General features: G+C 41.5%; 1 long non-coding RNA gene across 3 annotated transcripts in view; it reads left to right on the forward strand.

The window, feature by feature from the left end:
* Positions 1 to 21654, forward strand: part of LOC110261419 (uncharacterized) — a 143798-nt gene extending 122144 nt beyond the window's left edge. The window contains exons 4-7 of one of the 3 annotated variants that reach the window (XR_014808136.1): positions 5140 to 5297; positions 6923 to 7050; positions 14604 to 15140; positions 15824 to 21654. This is a non-coding gene — a long non-coding RNA (uncharacterized LOC110261419). Of the gene's footprint in view, positions 1 to 5139; positions 5298 to 6922; positions 7051 to 14603; positions 15214 to 15823 lie in introns of all 3 variants that reach the window. The other 2 variants (XR_014808135.1, XR_014808134.1) reach the window with 2 other exon arrangements.
* The last annotated feature ends 1917 nt before the right edge of the window (positions 21655 to 23571 follow it).

The following is a 23571-nucleotide window of genomic DNA, read 5'->3' on the forward strand; positions in this document are numbered from 1 at the left end:
ATCCAGAATATACCAGGAATTCCTACAGATCAACCAAAAATAAAAGACAAATACCACAGTTAAAAAAGGCCTTAAAACTTGAACAGATATTTCATAAAGACAGACAAATGATGAATACACATTTGAAAAGTTATTTAACATCATGACTTATCAGCCAAATGCAAGTGAAATCACAGTAATATTTCATTATACAACTCAAAAGCAAAAAAGGCAACAACTCAATTTAAAAATGGGCAAAAGACCTGAATAGACATTTCTCCAAAGAAGATATACAGATGGCCAACAAGCACATGAAAAAATTCTCAACATCACTGATTATTAGAGAAATGCAAATCAAAACTGCCATGAGGTACCACCTCACACCAGTTAGAATGGCCATCATTAATAAGTTTACAAATAATAAATGCTGGAGAGGGAGTGGAGAAAAGGGAACTCTCCTTCACTGTTGGTGGGAATGTAAATTTGTACAACCACTATGGAAAACAGTATGGCGGTACCTCAGAAAACTAAATATAAAACTAGCATATGACTCTGCAGTCCCATTCTTGGGCATATATCTGGACAAAACTTTCATTGAAAATGATGCATGCACCCATGTGTTCATTGCAGCGCTATTCACAATAGCCAAGAGATGTAAACAACCTAAAGATCCATTGGCAGTTGAATGGATTAAGAAGATGTGGTATATATACACAATGGAATACTACTTAGCCATTAAAAATAACAAAATAATACCATTTGCAGCAACATAGATGGAACTGGGGACTCTCATACTGAGTGAATTAAGTCAGAAAGAGAAAAACAAATACCATATGATATCACTTGTATCTGGAATCTAATATATGGCACAAATGAACCTTTACACAGAAAAGAAAATCATGGACTTGTAGAACAGACTTATGATTGCCAAGGGGAAGGGGGAGGGAGTGGGTTGGATTGGGAATTTGGTGTTAAAAATGCAAACTATTGTCTTTGGAATGGATTAGCAATGAGATCCTGCTGTATAGTAGCATTGGGAACTATATCTAGTCACTTATGATGAGGATAATGTGGGAAAAAATGTATATATCTATGTGTGACTGGGCCACCTTGCTGTTCAGGAGAAAATTGACAGAATACTGTAAACCAGCTATAATGGAAAAAATAAAAATCATTTATTTAAAAAAGAGTATTTCAGTACCATCTAGTTGAGTAAACTGGCTAATGAAAAATGTTGGTGAAAGTGTAGACCTCTTATCAGTTTCTGCTTGGAATATGTGTATACATAAGTAGGAAAACTGATTGGCCAGACATACTTAGGATAAAATATGTTTACCTTTAGACATTCCTAGATACATACCCCAGAGAAATGAATACATATGTGTACCAAGAGACATGTAAAAGAATGTTCATACAGCAGCTTTATTCCTTATAGCCAAATAAAACAACTCAAATGTCCAGTGACAGTGGAAAGGATTAATACAGTGTGGAAAATTCATACAGTGGAAAAGTATACAGCAAGTAAAAATGGGGAGTTTGGGCTGTAGGGCAGTGGAAACGAATCTGACTAATATCCATGAGGATGTGAGATCAATCCCTAGCCTCACTCAGTGGGTTAAGGATCCTGCATTGCTCTGAGCTCTGGTGTAGGTCACAGACGTGACTCAGATCCTGTGTTGCTGTGGTTGTGGTGCAGGCTGGCACCTGTAGCTCCGATTTGACCCTCTAGCCTGGGAGCTTCCATATGTCACACCTGTGGCTCTAAAAAGCAAATAAATAAGTAAATAAATAAATAAATAAATAGATAGGAGTTCCTGTTGTGGCTCAGTAGAAACGAATCTTACTAGCCTCCATGGGGACTCCGTTTGATCCATGGCCTTGCTCAGTGGGTTAAGGATCTGGCATTGCAGTGAGCTTTGGTGTAGGTCACAGGTACGGCTCAGATCTGGCATTGCTGTAGCTGTGGCGTAGGCCAGGGTATACAGCTCCCATTTGACCCCTAGCCCGGGAACCTCCATATGCCATGGGTATGCCCCTAAAAAGACAAATAAATAAATAAATAAAATTGGAAACATAAATTAATACAAATTAAAAAATTAAAAATGATGTATTGCTGCACACGGAAATATGGACAAATCTTCCATATTTCTCTATCACGGAAATATAGAAGGATCTTGATTTAAGACTGCACACTTCAAGATTCCATTTGGTGAATGTCATGAATAAACAAAACTAACAAATAGTGATAGGAGTCAGAGAGTGATTATCCCTGGAGGGGGTGATGGATTGAGAGAAACTATCAGTATTAGGAAAGTTGTATGTATTGAGCTGTGTTGAGGTTATAAGGATGCACATATGCACTTCATATAGACATTATCTAAGATTTAGAGTTTACTGTAAAACTTCAATAGTAATAATAAGAAGAAAATGTAAAGGAAGTACACTAGCATTTCTGAAATCCTAATACAAGCCAGACACTGTAAAGAGAGCTTTTAAGTGACATAGATAGGAACAAACAGAAAAACTACCACCATTTATTAAGTATTAGAGACTTTATTATCTTATTTAAAACCACAGTGATCCTATGAGACGGGCTTTATTATTTTAGAAATGAATAAACAAAAAGTGAGAGAACTTAGGTCACTGTCCTGTGATCTGTGAAGCTAGGGTTCAAAAGAAACTTTGTCATAATCTATTCACCTGTAGACTTTAAGTTTCATAGAGGAAGATGACGTTTCTGTTTTGCTCACTTGTGTATCTCTAGTACCTGGCATAAGGTACTCAATAAATAGAGTTGGGTAGGTTACTGTTAAATGAATGAATAAATGGTCATGTTCCTTCCCCTGTACCAGCCTAGGTCCCTCTCTGCTGGTGATAACAACATTAGTGAAGATCAAAACACATTTTTTCAGATTTGGCTGGTGTGATGACTGGAGTCTCAAAAGCAGTTCAGAACCAGGAACGCTTATGGAATGGGGATGTCATGGGGATCCCAGACAATCCTGAAGTGCCTTGAATTGGTGGCTGTCTCTTCCCTGCTCCACCTCCCTCCACTCCCGCACACCTTACTAAAAGGATTCCTGCAGATAAGCAATTACACCTGTTCTCTATGGCCTGGGGGCTTAACTTGGACCAGGACTGATGCGCAGATGGTATGCACTGTGAAGGCTCTGCAGGTTGTCGATACTTGGAATATCAGCCTAACTTGAGACCAAAGGACAATAAGCTTCCTAGAGGGACTGATCACTGCTTAATGCAATGAAGAAATTTCTAACACTTAAGGTGACACGAACTTTCTGCAGTAGCCATGGTCCCATCAATGGGGATGTCAAGCTCCTTGGACAAGTTCCTGCAGATGCTGTAAAGGAGATTTGAACGTCACCTGAAAGCATGGACAAGATTTGTGATTTTCAAACTATTTATTTATCATTAGTGGCAGAAATGTTTCTGAATGGAAATCTTAGGTGGAAACTGCATCGATGAAAGAGATAAAAAGATGATGAGTCAGGGCTTCCTTCTTACCCTGCCCGCCAGACACTGGCAGTGTAGCTGAAACCTTAGGATGGGGAATTCATGTTCTCTTCAGTAGAAACTTTCATCTCTGAGATGTTTGTAGCATTCCCTCCATAGCCTGCTTTGGTGCAGTGGATTAATGATCCAGCTTGTCTCTGTGGAGATGCCAGTGGGTTAAGGATCCGGTGTTGCTGCAGCTGTGGTATAGGTCGCAGCTGTGGCTTCCATTCAATCCCTGGCCCAGAAACGTCCATATGCCACAGGTGGGACCAGAAAAAAGTCTCTCCCTAGCAGGAAGAAGGCCTGTCACAATAACATGGGACTAATAGCAGCTCCTCTCCACTGTTGCAGGAAATTGAAGATTTCTTCTGTCAGGCTGTCCTCATTGTTTTTGTTAGTTTAGTAATTTCACGGTAACAGAGAAGCACCCTCACTCCGGTCCCATTCTGGAGGTACTGCCATGTTCATCAGTCACCTCCTTCCCCAATAATGTCAGTTAGGACGAAATGACAGAATCTTGGCTTCAGCATCAGGGGAGATGGATTTGGCCCCAAGTGAGCAATTAAGCAGGTGGTTGAGGCAGAATGTGCAATCTCTCTGCAGTGTTTCTATGTCTGTAAAATACTGATCATTGGGGCTACTCTGCTTCATCATAGTATTGGCCAGGGCCAAATTAAAAAAAAAGGCAATGACAATGACATAACCATAAAACACTATACACAAGGACCTCTGTATAGCACAGGGAACAATATTACATACCTTGTAATAACTTACAATGGAAAAGAATCTGAAAAAATATGTGTATGTAAAATAAATACATACATAAGATTGTTTTTAAAACTATACAGGAGTTCCCGTTGTGGTGCAGTGGTTAACGAATCCAACTAGGAAACATGGGGTTTCGGGTTCAATCCCTGGCCTTGCTCAGTGGGTTAAGGATCTGGCATTGCCGTGAGCTGTGGTGTGGGTCGCAGACACGGCTCGGATCCTGCGTTGCTGTGGCTCTGGCATAGGCCAATAGCTACAGCTCCGATTAGACCCCTAGCCTGGGAACCTCCATATGCTGCGAGAACGGCCCAAGAAATTGTAAAAAGACAAACAAAACAAAACAAAACCAAAAAAAAAAAAAAACCCAAAACTATACAAAGTCAGATATTAATACAATTCCTATGACAGATTTTATTTAATTAAACAATTAATTAATTATTTTGCTTTTCAGGGCCACACTTGTGGCATATGGAAGTTCCCAGGCTAGGAGTTGAATCAGAGATGCAGCTGTTGGCCTATGCCACAGCCACAGCAACGCTAGATCCGAGGCGTGTCTCACAGCTCATGATAACGCTGGATCCTCAACCCACTGAGGCCACGGATCAAACCTGCATTCTTATAGTTCATAATCTGCTAAGCCACAATGGGAACTCCCAGTTCCTATAACAGATTTTAAATACACATGTTTAAACATCTATATTGTTTGCAAATAATAACATTTAACAAGAATAATAACAATAATTTTTTGAGAAAAAATATTGTGCATTAACCTTAGCGCAACTGTAGCAAAACAGATTATGCTAAAGTAAGAAGGATTGGAACAAATTAACTATAACAGTATTTGTCCCTTTGTACAAGCCCTGCTTTCTATCTTTACAGGTTATTGTGAAGACCATGTGAGTACATGCATAAGGAAGGACCATGAATATACAATATGGTTTAAGTGCCTCGGTTACTATGTTCCTACCACAATCCTTTAGGAGCAGCCATTGCAAGCCACCTGTTTTACAGGTTGAGGAAACTGAGGTCCAGAAATTGTAAGCATTCTGCTCATAGCAGTCATTGGCAGCTCTTCCTGGAGGCAATTGTTGGTATTAAGGCAGTTACGAGTTGGGGGGAGGTGATTGTATTTTTCTTCTCTGTTGTCATTGGTGAAAAAAGGTCTCATAATTTAGGTCCGATGGAGAGTTAAGGAAGTCTCAGGAGCGGAGAAATCCAATAAATAACACGGGTCTGGGATGGCCTTGAGGCAGGTTGATCTTGTCTCACATGCATTTATGGGGTTCCTGCCCTGAGTCACATACTCCACTAGTTGCTGGTGACACAGCCAATAACACACGGTTCCTGCAATTCCAAGGCCCTTAGTACTTGTGTAAATGGATTACATTTATGCTTTCTTGCCATAGCTTCTGCTTCCTGCCTCCTCCCTCCTTTTCTTTCCTCAGTTCCCAGCCTATAAACACACTGCAGAGACAGACTTTGGCTCTTCATCCTCCTCTCCCTCACTCTCACCCTGTGCCTTCCTCTTAGTAATAATTTCTTTTACCCTTACTATGTTCCAGACATCGTGCTGCACATTCATACAAACTATCTATCTATTGTAGTCTGAATAATATTATGGCATGTTTAATGATTTTATTTTAAAAAATTAATCTGGGATGTTAAGTAATGTATTCAAAATAGCCTGTTGTAGCCAGTAAGTTTCTGAGCTGGCTGTTAAGGCTGGGTCTTTGGACTTCAAGTAAATCACACTTAAATGATACAATAGCTGCCTCTCTTCGGCATGCATTTATGTTTTCTGTTGACATTGATAATCACTTCAGTAGATGTTAAAAATAAAATAATAACAGCCTCTGGAAGCCATGTTTGAAGAGAGTTGATGTGCTATACGTATAGATAAGAAGTATAAGTAAAGATCATATGTCTTAGAATTATCCCTTTGTATGCAGAAGTAGAAGTGGCTACTGACAAGCTATTAAGAGACTACAGAGTCACAAAAGTTGGATTTCAGTCTTGATTCTAGCATTTTTTGACAAGTGCCCTTAGAAATTTAATTTGGCTAATCTTCATCTATATAACGGGATTCAAACATCCAGCAATTATAGAGATTTGAAGCATGGCCTGATTCCTAGTTTACAGTAAGCGCTCCATATTGTTGTTTTATCATCATCATTATCATTATGACCATCATTGCATATTTCATGTTTTTCGGGTACTCTCAGAGGTCTTATAGAGGATATTGTTATTCTTCATTCTTTTATACTTAATAAATGTAGAATAGATGGAACGTTGGTGAGTTATTCAACACTGTTAGAAGGGAACATCTTTTCCCTACACCTTGCTCAATTCATACGCCCTATTCCTTTCTTATGGAAGTGCTCTGTCCTGGGAGAGGTGTCAAGAGATTATGAAAAAATTAGGTAAGAATAACTGGAGGTTCTCTGTTCTTCTTTTTCCTGTTAATTTCTCCCCTAACTACACCATGAGTGACACCTGAGCATGACTTTCCTGGCTAATGTGCTGTACACGAGCCTCCGTTTCCAGGCTTTTGTTTTCAGTGCTCCAAAAGCCATGTTGATTCTCCAATTTATCAGCCCAAGCACTAAAGTTGAACTTTTGAACATCATTTGCTATTCTTTTGCTTATTTCTCAATGTGTCCAGGACTCAGGAAGAGAAGAGGGGTGGAATATATTGCAGTCACCCTCAGAGAGCCCCCAACAACCACCTTTCACTTAATTTGGCAATATTCTATTGGACAAGTCAAGTGATACCCACAATGCAAGAAGCTGGTAAGTCATGGATGAAAAGGGATTATGGTGCAAAGGCAGAATTTAGCCTTGGGAATCCCACGGTCCCAAATAACAATGTGGATGGTGTGGGTGATGTAGTCAAACAAGGGGAGAGTAAAAAGAGAACTGATATGGGCCAGAATTGGTGGGTATGTGGGCCTTGAGATGATGTCTGGAAGGATAGAAAAGATTAGGAAGTTGGAGGATTCTTGGCAGCCCTTCCAGAGAGCAAGAGAAAATTAATATTAAGAAAATAGCTGGGCCCTGGAGTTTGAGAGACTGCCCAAATTGAATGTGGACTTGGTACAGGGATAGGGTGGGGGGAATCCTCAGTTTTTCCTTTTATTCACTGAATGAGCTTGGACAAGTGAATTCCCCTGTCTGAACTTTGATTTCATCATCCTGAAAATGAGGACAATAATTTTGTCTTTGCCTGGTAGTTGTGAGAACTTAATAAGACTGGATAGAAGGCATACAGCCTATTGCCTGACACATAGTAAATGAAAACTCGAAACATTTATTTGTGACGACTGAAGATAAACTGAGGTGTGTGTGAATGAAGTGACTTGCCTGCAGTCACCTAGTGTTGTCTTTGCTTTCCATAAAACCATGTCAGAATCCTTTGGACTCTGAAAGCAAAATACCCTAATTTTTAAATGGATATAGTCATTATTCAATAGACCTGAATTTCAACCTTTAGCTTGTCGTTGCAAAAGTCTTTAAGCTCTGGTCCTTCTTCAATTATTCATTTTCGCTAAATTTTTAATAAAAGAAATGTAAATATAGAACCAACCTGACCAAATTACAGTGCTGATGTTTTGTACCAATTATTGTATGTTTGCTTTAAATATTAAAGAACAGGATTATGATGGAAGACTTTATGAAGTCAAGTCTCACTAGAGTTTTCATCTGCCTCTATTTCTTATGATAGATTCTCCATCAAAGTCCTATTTCCTGTCGGCAACTCATATTATTTTTATAGGCTTTGGAATACTACAAACATGGCCTTTGGGTAAAAACTGCCATATCCTCAGATAGCAGTTAGTACACAGAATAACTAGCAGAGTAATAAATATTCTATAGGAAATGAGGAATAATTCTTGACATGCAACCAGAACCAGATGTGTAATTTGAAGAGCACCTCTGGCCATGTCACATGGCCCACATGAGTCACCTACTTGGCAACCACTGCCGTCTGTACACAGATTACTTCCAAGTCTAGATCTCTGGCATAGAACTCTCCTTTTCTCCACATCCACCTGCCCATCTCCTTGCTGGGCATCTCCTCCATGACGTTACAGGTGCTTTGGTTAACATGCTCCCAATAAACTTGGTCTTTCTCCTATCAGGATGTAAATGACATGACTATCCATCCAGTAGCCATCTAAGCCAGGCACTCTCGGCAGTCACTCTTAGCAGCATAGTGTTATCGGTTATAGTGTCTGTGGTTAAGAACATAGACTCAAGGGGAAGACTATCCATTCATGAGCTGTGGGACCTTGGGTAAGTGACTTAACCTGTCTGTGTCATATTTATCACATCCTTAGCATAAAGATAATCATTCAAACATCATAGGTTTGGTGTGATAATTAAATGAGTTAATATTTTTGAGTGCTTAGAATAGGGCTTGGCACATAGTAAATGCCATGTAAATGTTTGTTAAATACATATATCACACATAGCACTCCCTGAAATGCTATTAACTTCACACATTCCTCTCCATCTCCATGGAGGCTGCCTTTGTTCGAGTCTAACTCCTCTGGCATCATATAGTGATCTTCATTTCTCAGTGAGATCCCACCCCCAGTTCTGGGCTCCTCCAAGCTGTGCTCCCTATGGTAGCCTGAGTGATGTTTACTGAAAGCAGAGCTGATTGTATTTATCCCCATCTATAACTTTGAGAGAATCTTTACCATCTCACCCAGGCTGACTTAGCTTTAATAGTCTGGCTCCTACCAGCATCTCCTGCAGCCATTGCTTTCCACATCTCCCTGTGTCCTATGCATTACCAACTAAGATGTTTCCTTAAGCCTGTCTTTATTTGCTCTGCTCCCCACTGGTGGGGAGCCCCTCTCAGCTTTATTCACCTTCAGATCCAACTTTAGCATCTCTTTCTCTCTGAAGGTTCTCTAATTCTTCAACCAGAAAGAATACCTTCCCTTGAGTTTCCCCTGTATAGGTGATTCTTATTGCACACTGCATTTATTTGTCTGCACATCTGTCTCTCCAACCATAATGTGAACTCCTGAGAGCATGGAGCTTTACTCTGTCTGTCTGTCTCCCATTTAATTTTAATGAACATTTAAAGATTTTTACGCCAGTGCCTTCCACAAGGTCTGGCACAGGGTATATACTCAATGTGCATTTAATGAAAAAAGAAATAAACTGAACGGCATCTTATTGACCATTTAACCGAACCCCTAATTTTATAAATGAGAGAACAGATCTTGGAGAAGTGAATTACTACCTCCATCTAGGTTACTCATCTGGGCAGTGTTAGAATCTAGACTAAAAGCGACTTTCCATCACTTCCCATTACTACATCGCCTCAATTATTAAGGTCCTTTCAGATCAATTACACCATTTGGAATTCTAGTCTGAGAAAGCAAAGTGCTCCCTGACCCCTGTTCTTCTCACCTGTGCCCATTAGCAGTACCTCTCTTGATCCTCTGGATTCTGACTCTGTGGACAGGAATGGTAGCTGAGTCTCCAAATCATCAGGTTCTAGGGCAGGAGTAAGTCTTGCCTACTGCCCAGGTGCTGGAAGTGACCTGCACTCTTTACCATTTTACTTTGGGTTGGGGTTGGTAACTGGGACCACTTTTTGAAATTTAAATGTAGGAATTCTTTTTCAAACAAATTATTTTATCCTTGAGAAACTGTGTGTGTGTGTGGTGGTGAGCAAGGGGTGACTGGTTACTGGAGAGAGTGGTTCAGAGGGGAGAACTGGGGATACTTGGGGTTTGCGTTCCAGTTGAAATGTCATTAGAAAAGAGTAAGGTCAGCTCTGAGTTCTGCCAAGTTTTGCCTTCGGTGCTACAGAGCGAAATGAGGTAATGTAATTTATGAGCTGTGAAGAGCTACAGAAATATGAAGCATTTTTAGAATCGTTGATTTATGGAAAAGGAAGGTCTATAGAAATGATGTGGCCCTCTCAGTTCCTCACTTCACAGAGAAGGGAAGCTACTCTCCCAAGGTCATGGCTAGAAGGTCACAGAGTTGGGCCCTGCTTTCCTCTTTGGCCCGTGGCTCACCCTTCCCCCCAAGGGCTGTCCAATCTTCCCAATCACTCTGTCACGTGATACAGGCAGGACACTTCACTCCTCTGTGCTTTTGCAAATGCTGTTCCAAATTCTGGGATACTATTTCTTTCATGGCCACCTGGACTACCTCCTCTCCTTGTGAGATTCTGGATCTCTGTCATGTCCCAGCTCTGCTTCCCAGCTCTGTAATCCCAAAGCCTGGTGACAATATAAAAAAGTCATGAAGTTTAAAGGAAGTAGTTACCTTGGGGCCATATGAACTCCAAGCTTTCATCTGCCTCTAACATTCTTGAGTCAATGGCAGAGTAGCCATCCCATCTCCAATATCATAGTTTGGGGTCCTTATCCCACAAAGTGAAGAAGATGGTTTTTTCCTGTGGACCTCCAGAGATACGGTGTTTTAATCAAGATAAGAATGACCAAGTGAAGATTTTTCGAAATGAGAGAAAAAGCCATAGGTGTGGTGTGGGTGTATATATATGCATGTGAGTATAGAGAGAGCAGAAAATATAGAAATAATTTTTCTTATCTTCTTCATCTTTTCCATCTAATGATACTTCTGGGAACATCCATTTAGCACACGTATATTGAGCACATTCAGTATCTCAGTTTCCAAGCTAGATGCTGGGGGTTCACATTAAAAGATGAATAAAATTTGAACGTTGTTCTCAATTTTCTCAGCTGGAAGGGACAGATGAGAAGGACAAGACAGATAGCCTTCCCACTTCTCTCACTTAACCTGAGCTGGTTTGATGGCTCAGTATGTACCTAACAAAATATATTACTTTATTCTTCACCTAAAAATGGATTTTCATGTCCACATATTTATTTAGAGTCCCTTTGAAGGACTTATAGAATATGAGTCTGCCAGAGTCCCAGAAAGAAACAGATGGCATACTCAACCTGGATGATTAGAGAAGAATTGAATAAAGGATTCATTTATAAAGGTAAGGACAGGTTGTATGGAAGCCACAAGGATAATCCAATGTCCAAGGGTTGATAGAAGCTGGCTCCTTTTACCCTTATGTGCAAGGGATAAAAGGAGGGGCAGTTACTAGAATCTTGAGATCTAGAAAATAGAGGGAGAGGACCACCTGGAAGGAATTGTGGACTTCTGCCAAGGGTTTAGCAACCTGAGATAACTCACTTCTCTCTGATCTCCTACAATGCTCTTCATTACTTACCCATCTGGAAGTCAACGGGGGAGCCCTCTGATAGAGTTTAAACAGGCCACCCTCCCAGGGTACAGAGCTGGTGACAAGGTTGTTGGGGGTGGATCTGGGGGAACAAACTAAAGGTAGTTCACTCTATCAGATACGGTGAGCCTTCAGCCCTGCAGAGACACACACTCAAGGGTTCCTCTCTGATCCACTCAATCACACACACACACATGCATCCTTCCATCTCTCCAGGTTTATTTATTTGCTTTTTAGGGATGCAGGTGTGACATATGGAAGTTCCCAGGCCAGGGGTCAAATCAGAGCTGTAGCTGCCAGCCTATGCCACAGCCACAGCAACGCAGGATCAGAGCAATGTCTACGACCTATACCACAGTTCATAGCAACACCAGATCCTTAACCCACTGAGCAAGGTCAGGGATCGAACATGCATCCTCATGGATACTAGTCTGGTTCATAACCGCTGAGCCACAACAGGAACTCCATTTCTCCAAGTTTATGAAACTTGCTGGTGTCAGCTGCTGCATGAAACACATCATCTACTTCACTTTTATTTCAACCTCACAATTATGTTTCAAAGTAGGTGAAGAGAGGGTACAAAAATGAGAATAAAATCTCTCTGACTCCAATGCACATGCTCCATACCGAGTTCCTGAGTAGAATGAGCACACTGGCTTCAGGCAGCATCTTCAGGAGACCATCTCCCTTCTGCTTGGACACCCTTCCAACCTCATCTCCTTGTCCAGTCATGATTCTTTACCTCCTGGTCAGTTAGGTTTTCTCTTCTAGAAAGCTTTTCTAGAATCGCCAAGCTGTGGCGTGTCCCTCCCTTGTGCTCTGTGCCCACTGGCCTCACTTCCCATGTGGCACCGATCATATTGAATGTAATCATCCTGATTGTCTTTCCTGTGAGACTGTTAGGTCTTTGAGATCAAGGATCATTTCTCTTTCATTTAACTGTCTGTACAAAGCACAGTGTCTGCCATGCACTAGGGATCAGTAAATGTCTCTTTTTTCTTTCTTTCTTTCTTTCTTTCTTTCTTTCTTTCTTTCTTTCTTTCTTTCTTTCTTTCTTTCTTTCTTTTTTTTTTTTTTTTGCTTTTTAGGCCTGCACCCATGGCCTGTGGAAGTTCCCAGGCCAGGGGTTGAAACGGAGCTGCAGCTGCCAGCCTACACCACAGCCACAGCAACATGGGATCAGAGCCATGTCTGCGACCTATGCCACAGCTCATGGCAACACTGGATCCCTGACCCACTGAGTGAGGCTAGGAATTGAATCCACATCCTCATGGGTACTAGTCGGATTTGTTTCTGCTGTGCCACACTGGAATTCCAGTAAACATTTCTTAACTGAGTGATCGAAAAATAAGATCTTTGTTCATACAGGTCAGAATGGCCATTATTAATAAGTCTACAAACAAATGATGGAGAGGGTGTGGAGAAAAGGGAACCCTCCTTCACTGTCGGTGGGAATGTAAATTGGTAAAACCACTATAGAAAACGGTATGGAGATTCCTCAGAAAACTAAATATAGAACTACCATAGGATTCAGCAATTCTACTCCTGGACCTATATCCAGACAAAACTACAATTCAAAAAAAAAAAAAAAATACACGCACTCTTTTGTTCATAGCAGCACTATTCACAATAGCCAAGACATGGAAACAACCTAAATGTCCATCGAAAGATGAATGGATTAGGAAGATGTGGTATATATACACAATGGAATACTGCTCAGTTATAAAAAGAACAAAATAATGCCATTTGCAGCAACATGGATGCAACTAGAGATTCTCATACTATGTGAAGTTAAGTCAGAAAGAAAAAGACAAATACCATACAATATCACTTATATACAGAATCTAAGATATGGCACAAATGAACCTATTTACAAAACAGAAACAGACTTACAGACATAGAGAACAGACCTATGATTGCCAAGGGGGATGGGGGGAAAGAGTGGTGGGATGGACTGGGAGTTTGGGGTTAGTAGAGGAAAACTATTACATTTAGAAAGGATAAGCAATGAGGTATAGCACAGGGAGCTATACCAATATCTTGGGACAGAACACAATGGAAGATAATACTAAAAAAGGGAATGTATATATATATATATATATATATATATACACACACACACACACACACACATATATATATATACACACACACACAGACATGTATATATATATATATATATACACACGTGTATATATATATACACACATACATATATGATTGGGTCACTTTGCTGTACAGCAGAAAATGGTATGACATTGTAAATCAACAATACTTCAATAAAATTTTGAAAAATGAGAAAAAAGGAAAAATAAGGACTATGTCTATAACTAAAAAAGATCAGGTGGAAGGGAGCTAGGAAGATAAAATACAGAATATCTTTCATTCCTCAAGGTTTCAGGAACATTCAATATTCAGGTAGGTTCTGTAACCAGATAGACCAAAGTCAAGTCATGAAAATTCCACTGTTGTCACCCCAGAGAACTCTATTTCAGTTAATGGAAGCAAATGTACCATTTAGTACTTTAAATCACAAAGCAACATAACTGACTTCTATTTGTGGCGACCTTCTGGTGCCCTCATTATTTTCTCCCTGTGGATGTCGTGCCTGATCTTGTTGATTCAGCATAAGGAGATGCATCCACAAGCCATAGGTGAGGTGCTGAGAGTTTGGAAAGTGGAGGAAGGAGGGTTCTGGACCACGTGAGGTGTGGCAAAGGACACCCTTGATTCCCCCATTCTCTTCCTCACAGCTCTTAGCACGTTCACTGTAGGGCTTTACATGTCTCCCCCAAGATCATGAGCATCTTGATGGCTGGTCTCACACTGACTTCATTTCTGCGTCCTCAGTGTCTGGTGTAGCATGTTGGGAAAGGAGAGTCTCGGTGTGTATGTTATATACATGACAAATGAGGGAGTGAATGATTCAAGGAAGGACTAGGTTCTTTCTAGCCTCTATTACTGATTCAGAAATACGGCTGAAAAGAGTGAGAGTGAGTTAAACCTGTGTGAAGATGATAATTGAATTTTTTTGGTGGGGGGTGCCTAGACAAAGAACCATTTGTTCTGATGCTCTTCCCTTTCTCTCTGACAGCCCCCTGACTCCTTGATGTTGACATTCATCACTGTAAGATATGGCACCATATAGATATCCTTCATGCATTGTCTTCACCAAGATAAGTACCATATTTGCTTGATTCAATGTGATATTCTCACTGTTTTTCACAGTGCTTGGTACATAGTTATAGCTCAACAATTATTTTTCATAAAATTAAAATCTCCCTCTTGGAGATTTTACTCCTCTTCTCATAGTCAGCCCCTCTTACCTTCCCTGCCTCCACCTCCAATGCTGAGTACATACTCTGAGTGACGTTGCCTAGGGGACTTTTAAAAGTGAAATGGGAAGGGGACTAATCTCTCATGTCATAAAACTTTCCATTTTACAGACAAGGAAACTGAGACCTAAAAGGGAAGAAGACTTATCTAAAGTCATAAGGAGTATTAGAGCATTAGAAAATGAAGCCCTTGTCTCCTTTGTTTGCCGTCATATTATAACCCCAACTTTAGATTTTGATTCAGTGTCTTTCAACCTTTTTTTTTTTTTTTAGGGCCCTATGTGCTACATATGGAAGTTCCAAGGCTAATGGTTGAATTGGAGCTGCAGCTGCTAGCCGACACCATGGCTACAGCAACATGGGATCCAAGCATCTGAGACCTACGCTGCAGCTCAAGGCAATGCCGGATCCTTAACCCACTGAACAAGGCCAGGGATCAAAACCCCATCCTCATATGGATAACAGCTGGGTTCATTACCGCTGAGTCACAAAGGGAAATCCTCAACCTTTTTTTTCTTTTAAACTAGGAAACTCTTTGTTCAAAAAAAGTCTTATCTAGAAGCTCAATATGGATGAGCAGATAAAGTCAGTGCTGTTTGAGTATCAGTGGAGGACCTTATTCCCCCAAACACACATAGTAATATCTCCTAGGGTGCTTGGAATAGCAACCTAATGTAACAGGGTGCATGAATCTTAATCAGAGCATTCTGGTGAGGGGAAGGGGTCAGCAGAGATTGGGCTCTTCTCCATAGCTTTGTGGGAGTCTACATTGTTCAGTGGCAGATACAAACCAGCTATGCCTCATAGAGGGGGATCAAAAAGGAGAAGCAGAGGAAGGACAATTTGGAACAGAGATTCCAGGAGCAAAGCCCAGAGCTGCCAATGACTAAAGACAAGGTTTTTTTCTTTTTCTTTAGCTCCAATTCATTTTTTTTGGTCTTTTTTGCCTTTTCTAAGGCCGCTCCCGCGGCATATGGAGGTTCCCAGGCTATGGGTCGAATTGGAGCTGTAGCCACCAGCCTACGCAAGAGCCACAGCAACGCGGGATCTGAGCCATGTCTGCGACCTACATCACAGCTCACAGCAATGCTGGAACCTTAACCCACTGAGCAAGGCCAGGGATTGAACCTGCAATCTCATGGTTCCTAGTCAGATTCGTTAACCACTGCGTCACAATGGGAACTCCTCCAATTCACTTTTTTAAAAAAAGAAATTTTATTGGAATATAGTTGACTTAGAACATTGTGTTAGTTTCAGGTGTATAGCAAAGTAAATCATTTATACATATATCAGTTCTTTTTCAGATTCTTTTCCTACATGGGTTATTACACAGTATTGAGTAGATTACCCTATGCTATATAAGTAGGTCCTTGTGAATTATCTATTTTATAGATAGTAGTGTGTATATGTCAGTCCCAATCCCCTAATTTATCCCTCCCACCCCACATTTCCCCTTTGGTAAATGATGAATTTGGTTTCAAAATCTATGAGTCATTTTCTATCTTGCAAATTCTTTTGTATCATTTTTTGTTAGATTCCTTGTATCAGTGATCTCGTGTGACATTTGTCTTTATCTGTCTGACTTTCTTCATTTAGTATTATAATTTCTAGGTCCATCCATGTTGCTACAAATGGTATTATTTCATTCTTCTTTTATGGCTGAGTAATATTCCATTATATATATGTTCCACATCTTCTTTAGCCAGTCTTCTCTTGATGGACATTTAGGTTGCTTCCATGTCTTGGCTATTTTAAATAGCATTGCAATGAACATTGGGGTGCATGTATATTTTCAAATTACAGTTTCCTCTGGGTATATGCCCAGGAGTGGGATTGCTAGATCATATGGTAGTTCTATGTTTAGTTTTTTAAGTCACCTCCATACTGTTCTCTACAGTGGTTGCACCAGCTTACATTCCCACCAATGGTACCAGAGGGTTCCCTTTTCTTCACACCCTCTCCAGCATTTATTGCTTGCAGATTTTTTGGAGATGGACATTCTGACTGGTGTGAGATGATACCTCATTGCAGTTTTGATTTGCATTTCTCTAATAATTAGCAATGTTGAGCATCTTCTCATTTTTTTTTCTTGCTGTCTATATATCTTCTTTGGCGAAATGTCTAGCTGTTGTGCCCATTTTTGATTGGGTTGTTTGTCTTTTTGATATTGAGCTGCACTCTGATCCATTCTTGATTTCTTCAAGATATAAATGAAGCTTCATAATGTTCATGGTGAACAAGCTATTCCTTTTCTAATATGATTAATTCAGGAAATGAAAAATGTTTAAGTGCCACTTATTTTAAAAAATTCAATGTGAAAATAACTATTGAGTTCTATAGAAAAATTATATTCTTATAACCTATATTGCCTCCTTTATTAAATAGGAGACTTTCAATGACGAACTTGAAAGCTTTTGAAGGTACTAAAATTAAATCTTGGCATACTTGAGAAATGGCAATATAGAGACAATTTCATAATATTCCATCCTGATGCTGTAATTTAGCATTCACATTTGTTCACATGCATTATCTCTATTCATTAATGAAAAATCCTACAATATTAGCTATAATTGATGGGGAGACTCAGAGAGGTATAAAGTATTTTCTTTATCATCCAAGTTTACCGCAGAGCTGGGACTCAAAATAGTTAACCCCAGTTAATGCAATGTTTACTAACTTTATTAATAAAGGAAGATATAACATCTGCAATAAGTAAGACTCCAAAATATAATGCCTAATGCTAATTTTTTTTTTTCTATCTAAGACACCACCGTGTTTGCTTATGGTTAGTGGGTCTCTTCTAAGCCGAGATTCAGAGAGCCAAGCTCCTTTCATCTGTGGGTCTCGAGTTTTAAACACATGGCCTCCTGGTTACCTGTGGGGGGTGGTGGGCTCATCTCAATTCCATTCAAATGGCATGGGAGAATTGCATGAGAACATTTCTATGAAGCAGGTCTGGAAATGATACACTACTTTCCAGTAGTTACGTCCATCACGTGACTGTTGCTGACTGCAAGTAGTGTGGGAAATAAACTCTCACTGTGTGCTGGTGAGGAAAGGGGCCTGATGATCCAACACACTGGTATTGTGAGCACCTTGGGGACTAGTGACGGGTCTTATTCATCTCCCCAAATAGCACAGTATTTTTGCATGTGAATAATGTATTGAAAAATCTTCCCACTGTTGAAATCTCCCTCTGTTTTTGTTGAGAGGGCTTTCTATTGGCAAGACAGAGAATAAGATTCTAATTCCTGTCCCTTCCTCTGATAGTATCCCCCTCTTTTCAAAGGGATACAGTGGGTTTGGCATACTGTTGAACATAACCTCGCTCCTCCCGATATAGTTGATCGGTGAAGGGGTAGGTACCATCCCAGGCTCAACCAAAGAGAATCCTTTATATGGACCTTACTCTAGGACTTTTCCAAGCTATAAACTTACTTCTCTGAAGGCAGAATCTTTGTAACATGAGGCCCAGGGGCTGTTGGTGGCCATGTTTTTCACCTTGCAGCAGAAGGAAGTCTGTGGTGATAGACAAGGAAACCAGCAGTGCAAAACCAGGGGTGTCAAGAAAAGAGATGAGACACATCCTTCTGGTCCACACCCCCAATTTTAGTTGCTGCAAGGCCCAATTACAAGCCCACATTCTTGTAGTTTGATCCAACACTTCCACCCATGTGAGATAGTGCAGTATCCTTCTGGTAAAGTCTCCCTTTGCCTGTCCTAGTGTGAGTTGGGTGCATATCTAGGCAGTCACTAGAGACACGATTATGTGGTTTAATAGCACACAGTGAGCCTGAGCGGAGTTCTCTCTTTCAGAAGTGGAGTCTTTCTCACTCCAGTAGGCTGCAATGAGCTCATTTCCCACCATGCAGGCTTTTCCAGCCTCAGTAGGGAAAGCCACGGTCCCTCCCATGGGATTCCTTTAGGAGGGTATGTGCCTGAGGATTCTAAGAAAATGTTCTGTGAGGTTGTCTTTCCCTTTCTCTGTCATCTGCCTAGTGCCACCTGAATGGACAGGTTTTCAAGTAGATTGAAGTTCTCCTCTGGAAGCTAGGTGGTCTAGTGAGGCCCCTGGTTCTGGGCTCACTCAAATCCACACCAGATGATCTGGGAGCTCCTCTCTGTCTCTGAGCTTTGTGCCTGTGGCACACATGGGCTGAGGGTGGAAAAAGTACTTATTTTTGTAGTGCCTCTCTTTTTACAAAGTGATTCCCCGACCCATTTCTCTTTTAAGCCTCTAAGGAGATAAGTGACTTCATCACACATGAGTTTGGTAGCCTAGTAACCTTTAGGATTTCAGTTTTCTCATTTGTGAAATGAGTGATTAGTGAGGATTAAATTACGTGAATGGACACAAAACACCCAGCAAAGGAAAAGGAACCTACTAAGTGTTAGTTTCTCCCTCCCATTTCACATTACCTACCTCCCACACTCAGGGCTCTGAGCAGCAGAGGGAGCTTAAGACAAGAGGGATACAGTGGTTTTGTCCACATTCCTTCAGGAACCACCACTGAGCCCCCTAACTTGCTCCCCTTGGCCCTCTTCTCCTTCCTCCCTCCAGATGCCTCTATTTCTCCTCTCCTTTCCCTTGCAGTGTCTTTGTTTTCTCCTGAGATCCCTCCCCTCTCCCCCATGCTCTCCCCTCCTCCTGCCCTCCCGCCCCAGCTGCTGGTGTGGCTGGCTGTTCTGCAGCTATTGATTTTGTTCTATAAAAGATTGCTCAATTCATTTTCTCCACTGCGGCCCAGTGCCAGACCTCAGGGTAGGCCCCATGATGACCGAGTTGATTATGTGTACGGCTTCCCCTGAAGGGCTGCAACCACATTCCCTCTCGATGGCCAGGCAGGATAAGACAGTGAAGGTGAACATGATTCATAAACTCAAAGGAGCCAAGCAGAGAGCAGTGGACCCTGACTCAGTCATCTCCATATTTACAAGGCCGAGCACGCAGCCTGGCATGGAGTCGGTGTTGATAATGTTGGTGGAAATGAAATGAATCTCTTTTCTTAGCTTCATAGCATTCTAGGCATGCAAGGAGAGTCTCCATTGACTTCTGATTGCCTGCAGCATTGATTCACAGCCTGTGGGTGCACATAAGAATCACCCGGGGAAATTTGAAAACTCTGATGGCCAAGTCCAATTAACTCGGAAATGCAGGCAGTGTGGCCTGAGAATTGGCACCTTCTGAGAGCTGGACAGGTGACTCTGATATGCACTTGTGGGCTTACAGGATAAGACTGGGTTCCTTAGCCTGGAACTCAGGGTCTCCATGTCTCTGCTCCTGCCCTGTTTCCAGCCTCACCTCCTTCCACTCTATTCTACACACTCAATGTCCTAGCTACTTGACACTCTAGCTCTTCCCCTTGGATGTCACTGTGCCTTTGCCCTGCTGTTTCCCCTGCCAGGACACCCCTCCCAGGACTTCCCTTCCCTATCATGTCTTCTTGGCAAGTTCCCATTCAGACTCATATCAAAACTACCTCCTCTGAGGAAAGGTTTCCAGCTGTTTCAAGACTCCTGGGGCTCCAGATTTTCATTGTGCATCATGTGTTCTTTTGTGATTGGGTTTTGCCTGATACCACCAATGTGTGTTCTGATGCCCTGGAGTTCCTTTCACACTAGACCATCCAGTCTGATAGTCCAGGCGGGTTTTTCACTTGGCCTTGTACTCTAGCTTTGTCCTTGGAAATGGCTCTTTGGGGTCTTACTTGGCTCTAAGCTTTGAGGTCCACTAGCTGGCCCTCCCCAGTATCCTTTCTCTCCTTCAGAACCCCTGCCTGGATGCAAAGCTGGGACCCATGTATGTCTCTGGGAGAGGCATTTTGGTACAAATTGTGCTGAGTAACAATGGCCTAAATTTATTGAGTGTTTACCACATTCTATGTTAAAGTCCTTCACTACATTATTTCGCATAACCTTTTATAGGTGAATCACTGGGACTCAAAGACCTTAAATAAATTGGTCCAAAGCAAATAGGCAGCAAGGGCAAAGCTGGATTTCCCTGGACTAAGTCTCCCAAGTCCACATCTTTTGTGCTTGTGTGATACTTTAATGCTTCTTCTCTGTGTGTTTGACTTTTAACTCTGCTGTTATGTTTCAGAGCAGAATTAAATTTATTGGTTGATGTGTCTTGCCTATCCCACTAAACTGTGACTATCTCAAGGTCAGGGATTGAGGTGTTCAAGAGTCTATATTCCTAGCACTTAGCAAATTGCCTGGCATGGAACAGAGGCCCAGAAAATGCTTGTGGCCTGAATAAATAAATGGCCACTATAGCCTGAAGGGAGACTGGTAGAAAAAAGGAAATAGAACAATCTACACCACAGTCGGACCAAAAAGCCCCTTCTCCTCTGGCCCTGCTTAGTGAGATCTCTGCTAGCAGGGAAGGCAGATGGGTGGAGGAGTGGGGGCAGCAGGCCCCAGGGCGCCTTTCCCTAGTTCCCTTGAAATCCGGCGTCTGTCCTGTCCTGTCACCCAGCAGCCAGAGAACATTTGTTCCCCAAAGGGCCGGCGCTGTGCCAGCAGCAGGTGGCGGCCCGTCCACTGGGAGGGAGGGAGGCAGCAGGCAGAAGCACTGATGTGTGCCGGAGACAAGATGCTGCATATCTGCCGTGGCCCGCCAGTGACAGCAGCTGGGATGGGGGTACAAGTTACCACTCTGTAACCATTAAAAACCAGTGGCTGTCTCTTTCATAATAATAAATTAAAATATCACTCCATATCATGCTGGTTTCAGAGAGCAAAAAGAAAAATAAAACTCAAAAGACAAAAAAAAAAAAAAAAAAAAAAGAGAAAACAACAAAAAGAAAATACCAAGTAGTGCTGGACCATCTGTTATCAGTTGGGTTGTCTATAAAATGGATAGGTTTCTTGGTAATTACAGAAAAGCTTTATGGCCGCTTTTCAAGATGCAATTTTTCATTTCCTTACAGAAAAAAGAAATAACAACCTACCATCGACCAACATATACATTTGGAAATAAGATAAGGACAGTAGTGGCAAAGTATTCCTCTCTGTTTCTTTGGTTGCTGGAAAAGCTTAGGTGTCACTACTAAACCAAGTCATCAGTATCCTTCTTCAAAACCACCTGAAAACACACAGTTTTATGTACACAGGACCTGAGTGGAAGCCTGTGCCATTGACCCTCATGGACCCATGTGCTTTGGCCTTCTGCAGGCTACTTGTAATTTAATAACCTGGAAGTGAAGTAACCTGGGGCAGCCCTCACATCTGTAATGGGCAGCCCAGTGTCCACCTGAAGATTTAAAGAGATTCATGTCACAGTTCCTTATGATTCCTTTGCTGTGAATTTTGGTTTCATGATCAACCAGCTCACACTTTGCCTCTTGAGGCTGCCCTTCTGCCTCTACCGCTCTGTCTTATTTGTTGATGGGAGTTTTCTCCTTCATTTCTCCAAAGTATCACTGATGGGAGGGAAGGCAGTTATATGCAAAAGACTTTTGCTAAAAATGTAGGGATGACCACAGGGATTAGAGAACAGAGCAGGAGCTAAACTAAAATGCAAACTAGATTCCTAGATGTCCCTCAAACTGCCAGCCCTCCTACCTGCAGGGAAAGCCTCACTTGCTGTGTTTATGTTTACGGATCTATGCTTGTAGATGTGTCTCATTAGACCACAGCTACAAAATTCCTCTTACTCCATGTGCAGAGCAAGTCATCTCTCTCTTTTTTTTTTAAACAAATTCTTACCCAACCAGAACAGCATAGGAGAGACCTGTTGTGTACAGACCTATGTGTGTGTGGGTGTGTTTAAAAGGTAAACAGTCTCTGAATTTTATTCTCTATGAAATAGGAATCTAGCTTTTGTCATAGTAAGAGAGGGAATCTGACTGGATAATTTTGAAAGCAAATTCATCCTATAAAATATTGCTACTGGAGTTCCCGTCGTGGCACAGTGGTTAACGAATCCGACTAAGAACCATGCGGTTGCGGGTTTGATCCTTGCTCAGTGGGTTGGTGATCCGGCGTTGCTGTGGGCTGTGGTGTGGGTTGCAGACACGGCTCGGATCCTGTGTTGCTGTGGCTGTGGCGTAGACCCGCAGCTACAGCTCCGATTAGACCCCTAGCCTGGGAACCTCCATGTGCTGTGGGAGCGGCCCAAGAAATGGCAAAAAGACAAAAAGACCAAAAAAAAAAAAAAAGCTACTAATCTTACTATTAAAACTACCATGACTCTAAACAGAAAAAAGTTGGAAAGTTTTATGCCACTTTGTCTTAGTGGCCCTGAACTTATGTTCTGAGCTTTGATCCAAGCAGGCTAAGGAGAGTGGCAGGGTGACAGTGCAACTGTCAGCAGAAACATCACACACAATGTGCTTTGAGTGATTTCCTTAAGTGGAGGCTGTGAGGGTGGCAGATATTTAGATCATCAGGCCGTTTTCTGGTAGGGTAGAGCTGAGTCTTTGAGTTAAGGGGGTGGCACTGATATCCTGGCTGTGAACTCAATACTTTGCTTAGTAAAAGGAAGGAGGAATATTACTCGGTGTTAAAAATGGCCTCTTCCACTGTCGAAATCATAGCAACTATAGGAGAGTATTTGTGAGGTCTTGTTCCTGATGGATCAAAATTAGTTCTTCAAGGCAGTAGCAGTAGATGGCAAGATTTTACATTCTCCATTTTGGAAACTTCTATGGAAATGTACAGAATATTTGGAATATTCTGAGCACGGTATTTGCTAAATCAGTAAATGCAACAAATGGCATAGTC

Source organism: Sus scrofa, chromosome 6 (genome assembly GCF_054392235.1).
Source record: "Sus scrofa isolate SSC_HxYL_T2T_F1_AM1 chromosome 6, Sscrofa_HxYL_maternal_Yorkshire_Landrace_v2.0, whole genome shotgun sequence".
NCBI classification, from domain to species: Eukaryota; Metazoa; Chordata; class Mammalia; order Artiodactyla; family Suidae; genus Sus; species Sus scrofa.